The sequence below is a fragment of the Drosophila innubila genome, chromosome X (assembly GCF_004354385.1).
Source record: "Drosophila innubila isolate TH190305 chromosome X, UK_Dinn_1.0, whole genome shotgun sequence".
Taxonomy (NCBI): Eukaryota; Metazoa; Arthropoda; class Insecta; order Diptera; family Drosophilidae; genus Drosophila; species Drosophila innubila.
In genome coordinates this window covers 30,341,938-30,359,383 of record NC_047626.1, presented here as the reverse complement: position 1 = coordinate 30,359,383, position 17,446 = coordinate 30,341,938, and the positions used below count along the sequence as shown (strand labels likewise).

Genomic DNA, 17,446 nt, shown 5'->3' with positions numbered 1-17,446 from the left:
GTGCGTTTGTGTCTGCTGGGTGTTGTGTGTTTAGTTGTTGGCCTGTGTGCGTGAAGCAAACAAATTGATTTTGATTTATTTATTTATTGGTGCAATGTGCATGTTCCCATTTTTGCAGTGCCAAAAAAAAAAGACAGAGTAAAAAATAGTGTAGGAAAACGGAAAATCGTAAAATAGGAAAAAAGTGGAAGCGACACATGTGGACCAAAATGGCCGAGATGGCCTCAACTGGTTTTCAGTTGGTTGAAGCTGGCCTAGAAACCTCAACCCCAACCAGGAATCGAAAATCATGTGCTGCCAGCATTGAAGTGGAACACTGCACAACACTACAACCACCACTACTACTACTACTACTACTACACACACACTGCACTATACAACACTAACTGAGGCTGTAAACTGAACAATGGTCATCCAGTGCACATGCGATTGCAACTGCAGTGATAGAGACACAGCCCGCAGCTTCTGTTTGCCACGATTTGCGTTGCGTTACCAACGTGCCACGCCCACGCCAACGCCCCTAAATGGTGGCAATGATATGGAGCATCAGTTTCATACTATATCGGCTATCGAATACCTCATCAGCGCTCTACGGCAGCTGCCAACTGCCACAGACTTGTCACAGTCTAAGCAGTCAGAATCAGAAACATAAACAAAGGCAGCAGGGCAGCAGCAGGAGAAGAAGCAGGAAAAGGCAGAGACAGAGACAGACAGAGGAGCAGCTGAGGCAATATTCAAGTCTGGTGCGGCCACAGCAGGCTCCGTGCTGTGCAACAAATGTGCGCTGTGACGAAGATACAACCTAAGCTGTGAGCATCCACAACCACAACCACCACACGCAGGCACATGCACATCCGTCAACAACCAGGCCAACAAAACAGCAGCAACAGCGGCAACAGCAGCAACTGCAGCTGCAACAACAGACAATTTCAAGTTGAAACAACAAGCAGCAGCAACTGTTGGTGGCAGCACGCTCAGCACACCGCGTTATTTGTGCTCGAGTGCCGCTTTAACAATCAACCGCTGGCCTGGTGGGTCTCATGTCCGCGTCTCTCAATCTGGCAGCAACTGAGCAACAGCAACAGCAACAGCAACAACAAGAGTCTCAAATGCCAACAACAGCAACAGCGACAGCAACAACAATGCAGCAGCCACAAACACTGCTGCCACCATTGAGTCGCCATTGTCATGCCCCAAATTTGAATCAAATACAAATCCGTCAGTTCGTTTTCCACCCGACAGCACTGTGACAATTTTGGCAGCTATGCCACATTGCCCAGCATTGATCAGCAAGTTCATCATGCGCCCTGTAGTCGCCATTGCACCGCAGCATCAGCAGCACCAACAATGCCACCACCTGAGCCAGCACGCTGGTATGCACCAAGCAATGCCAATCAATCCCAATCCCAATCTGAATCCTAATGCCTGCTGTTGCAATCCGCCCCACTACGCCCCTCAGCTCTGTCTCTGCGATAATTGGTATCACCAGCAGCCAACAGCAGCAGCACTTACAACAACAACAGCAGCAACAACAAAGAGGCATCCCGCCACCACCGAAGCCACTTATGCCCAATGGCGGCTGCGGGTAAGTAATGAGCTTTGTCCTGCGCATTTTCGTTCAATTAACAATCAATTGTTTCGTTGCCACAGGTTCGATGGGCATCATCCCAGTCATATTACGGATGAGGAGGATTCAGCTTTTCCGGCTCTCGCTGATCGTGAGTTTCATTTGTTGCATCGCAATATTCCCGCATTGCGACGCACAGGTGTCGACACAACACGCATACGACAGGTGAGTCCAGTTGCTTTCAAACTGCATAGCTTTTAAACCTAAATGTAGAGCCTTTCTAACTGCAATTTCATAAAAATTTATGTAATTTATTCAACAAATTAATCTTAATACTCAATGTTCAAATCAATAATAATAATAAAAAAAAAAAAAAAAAATGTTTTGTTAATGTTTCTTAAGTTTTAAAGTAGTCGTAGTAGTAGTATTTTATTATTATAATCGCCAGTATGTACATTAATATTATTCTATGTTTTTTTAAATTTATAGAATTTAGACTTTTATTTTAGTGTGCCGATACGTTTAATTCATGACCATATATATATATTTAAGGATAAGAGACTTAATAAAAAAACAAAGCATGGCTTTTAAGGCGTTAGCCTGTTTAATGTTTGACCATCTTTTATACTTTCCAAACTGTAAGAATTAATCAAAAATATTTAATGTCGATATAAAATACACGAATTTGAATTTAAGAAAATAAATCTTAAGAAACAAGTTTAAATTTTAAAACATTACTATTAAAAACCGTTTCAGGGCATAAAAAGTCAATTTAACACATTATAATGCCTCTCAAACTAATACAATGAGTGTCTAACTGTAATGTATGTTAAATCAAAATGCTTTTGGAATTGCCTGTCTTATTACACTAAAGCACTAAGATCGTAAAACTGTAGATAATCTCAAACTGTGGCTTTCTACGTTTTTCATTGCAGTATTTCTATCCTGATGGCGGTTGGGGCTGGATCATCTGTGGCGTATCCTTTCTGGTTCATATTCTGACCACGGGTCTGCAACTGAGCTATGGTTTGCTGTTGTACTATGCCGTGCAGCATTTGCATAACACAAGTGGCATTGGTAAGTGCATTCAACTGTTTATCCAGCTTCCAAATTGCAACTCCCAAATGTAAATGCAACTGGGATACGAGTGTTTAGCTTAGACTGTGTGCTCATTCCTTATCAGTATATGGAATGCGTGTACAAGCGTTAGTAGGAATTTAATTGGATGCGAAATCACAAGCTAATTAAATACCTGCACAATTTGAGAGAGGTTAAAAAAGTTTAAACTATGTATAGAGGAATTACTTCACAACAATGCATTCTCATTTGACTAAATATTCTAGGAACATTTAATATGTAACTGAAGTAAGCACTAAGGGAAATTTAAATAACTTCTTTTCCAGTACAATTGTAGATGTTATAAATCAAACTTTCATCTATAAATAGATATTAAATTTAATTCAGATGTAACAAAAAAATATTTTCCACAACAAATATCTTTAAGTGCATTTATGAAAATAGACTCTACAGATACTTGAATTCTCTTCATTTTTTAGATCTATGCCAATAATACGAAATGACTTAATATGCTGAATGAATTGAATGAATTATATAATAAATTCATATTCTATATACAGTCAAATCATAGTTCTGATAAAATTAAATGATTCATATATGGAGAAAATCGTCATCTTAGAGCTTAAATTGTTTCTTATATTATTATAGTTGCTTGTGGCATTTAAATTAGATTGATAAAATGAGATTCCCTGGATTTGAGCAGAAAAAGTGACATTTTTTTTGTATTTGCCAAAGCAATTACATGACATATTGTATGCTCTTATTACATTTTCTATTAAAGCTTAGTTATCCAGAGACTTTTGTTCCTTGCTAATTCATATTATTTAAAAACAAATTCTATTCACTTTGCAGAGCTCTTGGGCTTTGAGCTGGTCTATTTCAATGTTGGCCATACCATTTGTGGTGTCGTTGTGTCGAGCGTTCCATCTGAATGCTCTCCATTGTGGGGGACTTGTGATGCCGTTGGGAATTCTGTTTACATCATTTGCCACGGAATTCGGTCAGGTCGTGTTCAGTTATGGTGCGTATACTTAATATATATGTATATAATATATATATATATATATATATCTCACTCATTAGGCATCGTATTTGGCATTGGGGTTTCCATGGTGCGTGAAGCCTCCACGGTGATGTTGGGCAATTACTTTAAGCGTCGGCGGCAATTCGTTGAAATGGTGGCCATGTCCGGCGAGGAGTCGGCATTGCTATTCTCCGTGATATTGAAGGAGGGCGTTGGCAAGGCCGGCTGGCGCCTTGGTCTAGATTGTGGCCGCTCTAACGGCGCTCAGCTTTTCATGGGTCTCATGTATCGACCAGCATCATTATACCATCCGCAACGTCGGGCCATTCAACACTTAAAGAATCAACGCAAAAGGTAAATCACAATCAGAAATCTTAACTTAATTTCAGAACTAACAAATTGTATTCTCCTTTTTTATTTGTTTTTTGTCAAGTTGAGGAAAAGAAAAAGCTCAGTCATGTAGTGGAATCGCCAACTCGTTATTTATTTTTGGACATATCATCCCTGAAATGTAACAGTTAAAATCCTTTTAATGACCTCAAGCGTTGCAGCATTTGGCATTTATACGCCCATGTTCCTCATGGTAAGTTCCAAGTTAAAATCTTCTCAAAATTTATTGGTAAAATAGATGGCTTTGTTGCAGGCCCTAAATGCCGCCAAAGAGGGATCCGATGTTCAGGAATTGGTGCTGCTACAAACCTTCTTGGGCATCTCCATGGCATTGGGTGTGGTTTTAGCTGGTGCTCTGCTCCGTCGCTGTTTTGTCATCAAACACTTTGTGATCAATACCAAAATCGTTACTCAGGTGAGTTCAATTTACTACACCTCTCAAAGTGACTCATGTATTGTTCTCTTTGCAGCTCTTTCTAGCCATTGTTGCTTTGGCCATACTCTTTCTATCCTTTGTCATGGGCTACAAGGGACTTTGCATCCTCAGTTGGCTTTATGGCATCGGTTTGGGCGGCTTTCAATATTCGTTAAAAATTTTGGCGCTGGAACGCATTAAACTTAAACACTTCTCCAAGGCCTGGGGTAGGTTTTTTTCACATTATAAAGAAATATAGTACAGGCCTGCTCCGATTTTCACTTTCGACAGAATTTATGGGAAGTGAATATCTTAGGCTTCATTTAATATCGCAAAAATTCGAGAATTGAATTAAATTTAAGTTGTTGAAATTTAAAGCAATTTAAATAAATTAGTTTCAATCTTCTCTAATAATTAGATACGATCATCCCTAAAAGTTTCGGATTTTAATAGCAAGAGCTATTTAAGAAATATATCATCAGCCGAGTCGATATAGCCATGTGAGTCTGTCCGTCTGTCCGTCTGTGTGAGCTCCTAGATCTCAGAGACTATAAGAGATAGAGAAACCAAACTTTCACACATAGGTCAAGTTTGTTTTAAAAACTTGTCACTGTCCTTCCGCCCCCGCAATAAGGAACTCCGAGACTATAAGTGGTAGAGTAATAAAACAGTAACAAACTTTTATATATCCAAAGAAGATCAAGTTTGTTTTAAATGTAAGCCACGCCCTCCTCCGACTACAGTCTTTCCGACTAGTTTTTTTTAAAAATTTTTTGGTTTGTTGGTCGCGATTTTATTGAAAGGCTACAAATTTATGGGTAACGGGTATCTTACAGTCGAGCACATTCGACTGTACACTCTTCTTTAAGTGCTAAATCTTTCTACTTTTTTATTCTAGGTTTCATTCGCGGTGTTCAGTCTGTTCGGTGCTTATAAGTGTGCCTTACCTCATTCCTCAACGATTACTCCCTGAAATACGGACGTGCCGGATATTACATTTGCTCAGCTGCCGCTGCCATCTCTGGCATCATCATCTTCTTCATTAGCGAGCCACAGGAGCATCCGCAGCAGCAAACACCAACACCAACAGGAACAGCAACGTGGTCATCTCAATGGACATCTGCCAACGCCCATGTTGATGAGACACTCCTCGGCGCGGCATCCACGTCACAATGTGCAACTGGACTATGGATATGGCGAATATCCAGCACCCGATTTGCTCAGCCGCAGCTGCATAAGTCTCAATCAAATGGAGCCTTACATTCAGGCCAATAACTCCATTATTGTCAACGTCATGTGCATCATCAGCAGCATTCTCAACCGCATTCTCATAATCATCCCTGCCCCATCTTTCACAACATCATCATTTGCCTCCACAACACCCACAGCAGCTCACTTGCCACAATCTGGACATGCAACAGACACGTAGATTCAGCTGCAAATATCAGTTTTTTTCAAAAAACTTTTTTTAATTTGATTGTAATCACATTAACACTCGTACTCTTTTAGAAATCTTATTTTTCTTGCATTGTTCTGACAATTTATGACAATTTTGTAGATTATTTATTACGGACGCTCTTAAAAAATTGAAGGACTTAGTTTAATTCTGGAAATTCAACTACGATGAACAAGCCCCAGTGAGAGTTTTTTCATGGAAACCGATAAATTCAACCCGATGGATCGTCAAAAATTCATCGAGTTGAAGTACTTGATAATCACGTCCACGAAAATCGAGCTGTCGATATTTCGATATATTTTTACATCACTATTTTTTTTTACTCGATCTTATCTTTCTTCCCTCTCTCTTCGACCAATACAAAAATTTCAATTAAAAAAAATTATAAATGTAATGCTAAGCACTTAAAATTTTGGATATTTGTTAGTTAAACTGAATTAGAATTTATACTTTTTTGTTTGTTTTTTTAATTGACCTTGTCTTCACCCCCTCTTACTGACTTTGAGAATAATCGATTTTATCATAAATGTACATCCGCAACATGTGTTTTTAAGAAAAGGGCAAAGTTATAATGACATCTGATTCTAGATGGTTTAGTTAACAACCTTTCAACAAAACTGTTGTGATGTGAAAAAGTAATACTCATGGAACATGAACAAATCTATTAGTTTTGAGCTAATAATACACGTGAGCCATACTGAACAAATTGCACAATTAAACACAAATACTAAAAAATTTTCTAACAACTTTTTTAAAGATACCTTAATTAACATTTTTCATATTTACACTTATTTCTATGCCAACAAAACAATCACAATTCGCGCTGCAAGTTGCAAGGAAATTTGCCACGCTTTTTCAGTTCACATGGCAACTAATTCAGCTGACTTTAATCAGAGCCTCAAACATCCTGAAAATCTACTTAAATTATTTTTGTTCTATCCTGAGTATCTAGATTTAGAAAATTAAAAAATTTTCAAGCTTCAATATCACAAAAAAAAAATTGGATTAAAGGCAAAAATATCGGATTTTTCAACAGTGGGTAGGTACATATATGAGCATTTCCATAGCATTTCAACGATTTATTTTTTTAAAGAAAATTTAGCATGATGTGTTTTGATTAGTTTGAAGTTCTTGGCCGCGGTGGAACTTTTCGTGGAAATGCCCATATTATATGCACCATTATTAAAAGAAAAAGTTCACTTATGGAGACTACAAGTTATGGAATTTTTTCATTCATGTAAAATGTGATCTTTTAATTTTGTATTTATCTTGTTAGGCTGTAAACTTATTTAAAAATACAAAATCTGAAACTAGTGACTACAAACCCATACATTCACATTAAGAGCTGCTAAATTTTGGTATCGTTAAAGTTAAACAAAACTTGAAAAATAAGAAATTAGTTACTAAAAGTCATACACTTTAAATTGCATTTACTTTATCTTTACTATACCTTAACTTTGAAATTTTCTCTAATTCTTCTGAAAAAACGCGTTTCAATTTATTGGTGATTTATCCCAAAATTGACTTACAGACACGTGCCAATATATTTGTTCGAGTTATGGAGAAATTCGACTTATGGAAGTTTGAGGTAAGCTTGTAATTTGCTCAGAGAAAATTCAGTTATAGATGTTCGAGTTAGGGAGTTCGACTGTATACTTTTTGTAGGTGGAATAATGCATAGAGTGCATGTTGGATTGCTTCATTATTCGATTTTGACCACACACTTCATTTTTTTTTACACAATATGTGCAGGTCTCTCACAGTCGAGCTTGCTTTGAATTTCTAACTAGTTTTTCTTTTTGGTTTTAGTTGTTATGATTCTTAGAACCAGTTAAAAAGAAAATTATTAATCTAAAGGTTAAAACTATTTCAATAATTAAAATTTGTGATTTTAATGTCAAAATAATTACTTTAGTAACTGTAACCATAGATTTTACAAATGTAGGTCTAGTGAATGTACAATGTACATACATATATACAATATTTGTTGATTGGGGTTGCCTGAACATCGACCTTGTTGCGCATATTGGCGGAGTACGTTGCCGCTTTGTGGTGCATGTTGCTGGGTCTCTTAACAGCTGTTCCTGCCATTTCACTCAATTCTTCCACTCATACATGAGTGGCAATCCAAACTGAGCGGAGCGCACAGAGAATGTACAAAAGGCGTTGTGGGGGCTATTCATCAAAGATGCACTATTTGCGCCTGAAGCCAAACTACAAATTATGAAATGGCCATAATTATTGTGGATACACGCACCACACAAACACTCACATAGTAATTGAATGGAGATAGAATTAAATGGATGTAACTCAACCACTTCTCTTAACCACGATAGGGTTGTGTTTGGTGGACACCTGGGGTTGTGATTGTGTCGTTTGCTCGCCCAGAGCGCGCGACATTCGGCAAGTCAGTTTCGTTTTTGCCATGCCAGCGCAAGCTATGCAGCGTCAGTTTTGTCGCCTTTTCAGTCGTCTTTCAGTCGCAGTCGCAGTCTCATTCTTGAGCACTTGAGCGCTTTAACAGCAATCGACTTTACAGTTGTAACTCATTGTGTGCCAGTGCTTCTATCTATGTATGTTTATGCTAGTCTGCTGACCCAGCCGCCCACTATATGCCTACATTTGCCTGTACATACATACACATACACATGCATACAAACTAGTAAGTACATACAGACGTGCATAAAATAATAAGACCACCTTTCCATAATATCGATGTTATTAAGTGAACTGCTCAATTGTCAGACCTTAATCCAATTGGCAGAGATGTTAAGAAAGAAGTAAACGATGCTAAAGCCAGAAAATGCTTAAGAACTATAACCAGAAAAAGCCGCATTTACTCTTTAAATCTTAAATTTTGAATTTTATTTTTATTTCCAATTTTATAATTGTATAATTTTTAAAATAAAAAATAAAAAAAAAGGTTATAATTTAAGTTTTATAAAAAATTGAAAATAAAATTTCTTTTTTTATTTATATTATTTGAATTTATTTTAATAATTAAAAGAATTTCTTTAATAAAATAAAAAAATAATTGTATTTCATAATTTTTTTTTTAAAAATTATAATCGTTACGGTCGCTGATAACACTAATCAACAGCCCAAATCTGAATTGACAAAACCGACTTTTTTAAAGATATTGGGCTAGAAACGACGAAAACATTTTTTTCTTATTTTAATGGGAGATTTTTTTTGAAATTTTTAAAATTTGGCTTTTCTTGCCGTTTTTTAGAAATGCGCCCACTTTTATCATTATTACTCGAGAGTGCCAAAACCGATTTTGAATAACGTAACTTTTCTGAAAGCTATTGAATATATCTGTACACAGTCTATTATTTATGCCAGTAGTTTAATGCTATTAATTTTTGAATTAAGAAATTTTGTTTCTTTTAAGCTTTTGTTTTAGCTTTTTTTTAGAATTCAAGGAAAACTGAAAAGTTTTGAACTTCGGTTTTTTTGCAGAGCTGCATTTATTGAGCGTCGCTTAAGATATGATTATATAAAATCTATGGAGAAACGGCGATATAATAAAATTTTATATCTATGCAAGTTTTTCTTGATTTTATGACTTCCTGTAGAGCGGCATGACCTTAAGTATGAAAATTTTTTGTGCTTTGAGATATCTTAACCAAGCACACAGGAAATCAATTTGATGTTGTCTTACACATTTTGACCACATTTGGTTAAAATCGGATATCATATAGCTGCCATAGGAACGATCGGTCGAAAATCTATCTTTAGTATGAAAAGTTGTGTTATTTCTTGAGATATATTAACCAATCGCACAGGTTGTATATCTGGTACGATTTCATATATCCCTACCAAATTTGGCTCAAATCAGATCACTATTCAATATAGCAGCTATTGGTACGATCGGTCGAAAATCTCATTTAAGCTGGGTATGGACATAAGATTTTACACAAGCGAAGGAAAAGTGCTCAATATTTAGCTGTTGGCGAGCAAATGTCAGTGCTGCCAACGCAACACAAAAATAATACTAAATTTATGATGGTAACTCTGTTGCGTTAGTTGTGCTTTGTTTACATTTTAAAAACGCACAACTGATTAGATTACATTAAGGAGGCATAGGGAATGGAAAATGTCGAAAGTGTAGGTTTTGTATTATAATTCAAATAAGAAGAATGTGCAAAGACACATAAAAGTTATGTGGATTCTTCTATTTTATTAATAAAAATTACTAATTTATATATTTTAATGACAGATTGTTTCAGCTTTAGCTAATATTCTTGCAGTTTTGTCCTGGTTGAAAACTCCAGACGTCTTTGTTTAATTTTCAAATGAATAGCGGCAATTTGTAGCTTGTCAGGCTTCCAATGTTTGAACAATTCCATATTTTCGCAGTCACCCGAGCTAAAAGCTAGCAGTGTTGAAAAACGACAATTTCTTGATCTGGCAACTCTGTGTTATCCGTTCTCCAAACAAACCAGCTAAAGCGCTGGCTCAATTTATATCTAGCTAACTTAGAAACGGTTCATACATATGTCCATACCTAGCTTAAGGCTGAAACAATCTGTCGGCCCAAATAATATAAATTTTTAATTTTTTTTAATAAAATAGAAAAATACATACATATACTAAGTATCCTTAACTTTCGTCATTTTCCATTCCCTATATCCTTAATGTAATCTAATCAGTTGTGCGTTTTTAAAAGAAAAGCACAACTAAAGCAACAGAGTTACCATCATAATTTTGTTATTCTTGTGTGTTGCGTTAACACTTTTTTTTTAAGATATTTTAACCAAACTCACAAATTGTGTAATCTATGTACAAATGTGTATCGGACCGAGACTATCGGTACAAAATCAAGTTTTAGTATAAACAACTTTTTTTATTTTTGAGATATCTCAAAAAAAACTCATAAATTGGATGTTTTAATTGCCCTTTATATCCCTACCAAATTTGGTTGAAACCGGACCACTATATCATATAGCTGCCATAGGAACGATCGATACAAACGGTCGATAAGCAACTTTAATAAGAAAACTTTTTATTTTTTAAGTTATCTGTACCAAACTTACAAATTAAGAATCTCGTATCGTCTTATAGAACCTGTCCAAGGTTGGTTTGAATCGGACCACAATAACATAAAGCTGATTTGGGACCGATCAGTCGAAAATAAACTATGAGAAAAAACTTGTTTCATTGTTTATATGCTACTTACTTAGCCGCATTTCCATAGATTTTAACGGTTAACATACTTTACGATGTGTAATTAGCTATATATATAAACAAAGTTAATAGTTCAAATGACCATCTAAAATGCATATTCTGTCAGTTTAGTTAAAATATCTCAAAAAACAAAAAGTTTTTCATACTAAAACTTGATTTTCGACCGATCGTTCCTATGGCAGTTATATGATATAGTTGATCGATTTGAACCAACTTTGGTCATAATGTGTAAGACAATAACAAAAATTTAAATTCTGCGAGCTTGGTTAGGGATATTTAAAAAGACAAAAAAAAAAAAAAAAAATTTTATATTAAAGGTCATGCCGCTCTACAAGGAAGTCATGAAAATCCAGAAAAACTTGCATAGATATAAAGTTTTATTATATCGCCGTTTCTCCATAGATTTTAATGAATCATATCTTAAACGACGCTCAATTAATGCAGCTTTGCAAAAAAAATTAAATCGAGTTTAAAATTTTTTTTGAGTTTTGCTTGAATTTTAAAGTAAGAAAAGCTTAAAAAAACAACATTTTCTTAATTCAAAAATTAATAGTTCATAGTTTAATAGTTAATTAATCGGTTGTGGCATTCTCAAGTAATGATGACAGAAGTAGGATTTATATCTATCCAAAAGTCGGTTTGCTTCTATTCAGAAGAAAATAAGTAACGGGTATAAAAATTCAAAATTTGTTGCCTAGTGTAATAAAAAGATTATACATATTTGAAATGAATTATTTTTACAACGTTAACGTTGAATTATGATGTTCTTATTATTTTGCACTCGTCTGTAAATACATACATATACATGTGCATGCATGTAGAGAAATAGCAAATGTCTTGGGACGGCAGTGACCTGTTCTATTGGAACACTCAATACTTGCCGATTTATTCTAGAAAGGTTCGTTCATTATTTGATTTGACTCTGTGCGCACTAAAATAAATAATTTTCTACTTCACGTGTAAGGGCAAAACATCATTAGACATTAAGGCTAGTGTGCTGAAAGTGAACAAAACAGCTCAGCATGTGTGCCGTCGGTTGATGTCGATGTCGATGTCTATGTTGATCCGCAGTCGGTTGGTTTTATCTATATATAAACGCAGCACAAGACCAGACTAGACAAGAAAACGAATAAAATACGAGTACAATTCAAGATGAGATATTCCGATACATAGCAATATTATACATATGTACATACAAAGTATTACATACATATATACACATGAATACTTATACTTACTAATCAACGGCATTAAAGTCTAGCCGAAAAACTTTTGTATTTAAAGTTTAAATTTTAAATAAACGATTCATTTATTTGCACATACAGACATACATATTTATGGATGTATTTTAAATACACACATCTTTCATCTTGTATATATTTTTGTTCCAAAATTTGTCCTTTCATTATAATATAAGGTACAACAGTACATCAAAAAACTATCAGCGAATTAACGCAGGTCAATATTCGAAAATGGATTTTCCAACTTTCGAATGATATTCTCCATGATCTTCCCATTACAGATCAAATAATAAATATTGGTACATACTATTTATAAGAACTTTTACTAATTTCTTAATAATTCACAGACCCTCAAGAGATACATAAATTATTTTATACACACTGGCGTACATGGCACGATGACTCAGGCTGTTCATGCCAATCGGAAATACTTATGTGTGAATATTTATCCCACAAAAAAAACCTCTACACGAGGTAAAAGTCTAGTGACGAAACCATATTCCAGCCCCAAAATTTCTGATATCCATTTTTGTGACGAGCAAAATAAAGTTTAATATTAAAACGTTAAATAAAAATATAAATTAATTTTAAAAAACGAAAATTCTAACTCACCTGAGTCATGAAATACGGGGTGTAAGTGGAAGGAAAAATTTCAATGATTGCAGCTAATGGGGCTGTTGGGGCCTTTTAGTAAAATTTTATTTTTTTTACCTACCTCGATCTAAAATCATAACTGAATCAAAAGATAAATAAATTTGAAATTTTAGTGGACTTCTCAAAATGAAATGAAAAGTTAGTTTGTTTGTTTGTCTGTTTTTGTATCAAAGCGCAAAATAAAACTTAGATGTAGTGATGGGGATCTATTCCATTTCAAAAATCTATAAATGTTTGTTCTACGACTTTTGAAAATCGCTAGTTAAGCGGGAGAACGCTAATACCGCTTAAATTGAAGCCTCAGCAGTTTCCAAACTATAGAAGCTACAGATATGTTCTATATATCATTGGAATGGTGTGTTTGAGGGCTTTTGGCATACCTCAGGTAACATGAAATAAAGTTTTTATCTTCCATTTTGGCGGATTTCTGACAAAACGGCTCTATTAAATTTGAGTATGTTGTAGTTTTTTGGTATATAAAACATAAATTTTGGCTGAGGGTTTGGAAGATATAACCTGTTAACTGAATATATACATTTTTCTATCTGTCGAAAATCACGTTTTAGTACGAAAACTTGGTTTTATATCCTGATTAAAGTTGGTTCAAACCGGACCACTAAATCATATAGCTGTCATAGGACCGATCGAATCAAAATTAGGTTTTAGTATGAAAAACTTTTTGTTTAATGAAATATTTTAACAAAATTAAGAGAATATGCATTTAAGTTAGTTTTATACATCCTGACCGAAGTTGGTTCACGTCGGACCACTATATCATATGTCATAGGGACCAATCAGGCGAAAATCAAGTTTGTATTAACCAAACTAATACAACATGCATTTAACTTGGCTTTATATATCCTAACCAAAGTTGGTTCAAATCGGAGCACTATATCGGATAGCTGTCGTAGGACCGATCGGTCCAATATCAAGTCTTAGCATGAAAACTTTTTTGTTTTACGGGATATTGTAACCAAACTAATAGAATGTGCATTTAAATTAGACTTCTAGATTCTGGCCAAAGTTGGTTCTAATCAAGCCAATATATCATACAGCTGTAATAGGACCGATCGGGCGAAATCCAAGTTTTAGTATGAAAAACCTTTTTTCATAGTAAATACGGGGTGTCTGACAGTAGTGTATGCTCGACTGTAGCAACAGGAGCGAAGCGAGCGGAACCCCTAGTTTTTTTTTTATAATTTAAGAAAAATGTTTTAAATATGAAAGAAATTCAACAAATAAATTTATATATTTTACTATATGCCAGCATTAATGATAAAGTTACCATGTCAAAAGCAAAAGGAATTGCAAACATTTCTAATATCACAAAAAACCTTTACACGAGGTAAAGTCTAGTGACGAAAGCAATTTCTAGCCCAATTTCTGATATTATTGATAAAATTTTAAATAAAATATAAATAATTAAAAAAAAGAGATATTGGTACTGCGCAAAAAGTAAATGTTATGTACAAAGAAGCTCACCCTTTTTGCGCACAGTGCACAATGCCAATTTTCGTTTTTTTTTTATTAATTTATATTTTTATTTAAAGTTTTTATATTAAACTGAATTTTGTTCGTCACAAAATTGGATATCAGAAATTTTGGGATAATAATTGCTTTTGTCACTAGACTTTTAACTCATGTAGAGGTTTTTTTTGTGGGATCTCAATCAAACTCATAAATTGGGTATCTTTAATTTCTTATTACATCCTAACCAAATTTGGCAGAAATCGGACCACTATATCATACAGCTGCCATAGGAACGATCGATTCGAGCGGTCGATAAGCTAACTTTAGCATGAAAAACTTTTTTATTTTTTAAGTTATCTGTACCAAACTTACAAATTATAAACTTCGTATTGCCTTATACAACCTGCGACCGATCAGTCGAAAATCAACCTTTGCTTAAAACTTGTTTCATGGTTTATACTCGTATGCTAATTACTAGCCGTTTCTCCATAGATTTTAATGAATTATTTCTTAAACGACAATTAATAATGCAGCTATGTGAATAAAATAAAAAAGAAAATGTTATCAATTTTTTTTTACTTTTCCAAGAATTTTAAACAAAAAAAATCTAAAAAAAAAAGCTAAATCATTATTTTCTTAATTCGAAAATTGATGTCTCTTGGTCTATCGGACCAACTATGCTAGCTTTGATCAGTATTTAGGATTATGACTTTGATAATACCAGCTACTTAAAAAAAAAGTAAAGGGAATATTGTTTTCGTAGGAGTGTATGTAACAGGGAGACCCTATAAAGTATATATATTCTTAATCAGCATCAACAGCCGAGTCGATATAGCCATGTGTGTTTGTCCGTCCGTCCGTCTGTGTCAGCGCCTAGTTCTCAGAGACTATACGAAATAGAGCAACCAAATTTGGCACACAGACTCCAAATGCGTTGGAGCAGGTGAAGTTTGTTTCAAATTTCCGTCACGCCCCTCCGCCCTCGCAAATCCGCGAAAACCACAACACCATCAGTTTTTAAGAAAATAAGTTTTATGTGGTAATTAACGATATCTATTATTATTATATAATATATACAAGTAATTTCTCTAAATTACTTTTAAATATAGTAAATTAGTAACGGGTATTCTATGGTCGGGATCACAACTATATCCTTCCCGATTTTTTTTTGAATTAAATCAAGTGTCATTGTCAAATTTCTGAGAACTTTATAACACAACATATTCTGACTGAGTAAAAATTCTTTTCGTTTTGGATGCTCTTCGGAATGTATACAATATTTTGCAAGTATTTGAAGATATATTTAAATGCATTATCGTATTGTACGAATAAAAATTAAATTAAATAAATATCGTGCGTGTTTTTCACGTAAATGGCAAAATATTTCACATTAAATGAGTAAAATGCAGGCACTGTGCACTAATATTTTCGTTTGCGCTTTGGAATTTTAATATGGCTTTGGTTTTTTGTACCTTGATATATAACAACATGAAGAGCAGGAATACGAAAGGTTTTCATATGTATAAGTGTGTATATATGTATGTATGTGTGTGTATGTAAGTAGCCCGTCAAGGTGGACATGGAGGCATGGGGCATCTCTGAACAACTGTGTTAGCTGCAAGTTTTCTGCTATTGTTTGGTTTCCACATGTTATTGTATTACTTACTTTTGAACTAAAGTACATTTTTACTTATATATGGAGATGCTTACACAATTACAAATATGCATACATTGACGTGTGTGTGTAGGTAGGTGTGCATGTTGTGAAATTGCTTTCTTTGTTTGTTTGTTGGCTTATATTAGGCCATCTAAAGAGCACTTTGAAAAACACTTGGAATTTTTCATTGCCAATTACAACAGACCAGGCAAATGGGAAAAAAGAAATACGTAAATGCATTCCGCGCAGTAACAGACCCAAACCCTGAACTGATTCCGAACTCGAGCCCGAAACCAACACAAAACCGTGTGTGCAGTGAGTCCCAACCCCAATCGTTCGACTTGGACCCAACTAAGCCGCCAGAAATGCTGCCACAGACGCAAGCAAGAACAAGAAAACAAAAAAAAAACAAATAAATTCAAAACGAAACGTTAAGAATTTTACATTTGAGATACTTTTATCAGCTGCTGCTGCTGTCGGTGCTGCTACAATTCAACCTGTTACAACATGCAATCGACAGGCCTCAAACAAAGCGGAAACGTAACGCAGCCTGCAATCGCAATTGCAAATGCATTGGGTAAATGTAACCGAGCATGGCGAAACATCATCTTTTAATTTTGGTCATTTAATCACAAAAAAGAAAAACAAAGGGATCAGTCGAGCGCACTCGACAGTCGGATACCCTTTGCCTAGGCTTTTACCTAGATGCCGTTCGGGACGCCGAAGATTTGACGCCCTTGCAGAACTTTGTATTAAATTGTTGACTATTTTTTCTGTTGACAGCTATATCATATACAGGGGTGCCACAGAAATCGAAACCAACCGAAAACCACCAAAATCAACTTTAGGAGATTTTAGGTGACACAGAGTTAAAAAAGATTTTTTAAATCTCTATCATTTTCGCCGGATGTTATCAATTACACTAATATAAAGCTTGTTATTCATAAAAAGTGTTAATGCTTTAGAAAGGTCATTCAATTTCATAACTATCTGTATTAACGCATTTCAATATTACATAGGTTTTAATTCATGATTTTAATTATACAAAATGTCTATAAAATCTCTAGTGCACTATGTCATTCACTTGTAACGCACAAAACCGTCCCGAGCAAACGAGATGCCACATAGTTTTCGAATCAATTTAAAATTATTCGGAGTCTTGAAAATGTTATTTTGATTGAGTTTTTTTATATTAAATGAACATAAAAACATATTAGTTTTACTGGACAAAATTGCAGCTCTAAGCAGTGAATAGTTTAGTGTAAATCAAAAAAAGTTAATGCAGCACTTCGATTTTTTATTAGG

At 34.7% G+C, this 17,446-nt stretch overlaps 1 pseudogene; it reads left to right on the top strand.

The window, feature by feature from the left end:
* Positions 1 to 1,300: 1,300 nt before the first annotated feature.
* On the top strand, positions 1,301 to 7,529 carry LOC117793991 (annotated as a pseudogene).
* Positions 7,530 to 17,446: the final 9,917 nt, after the last annotated feature.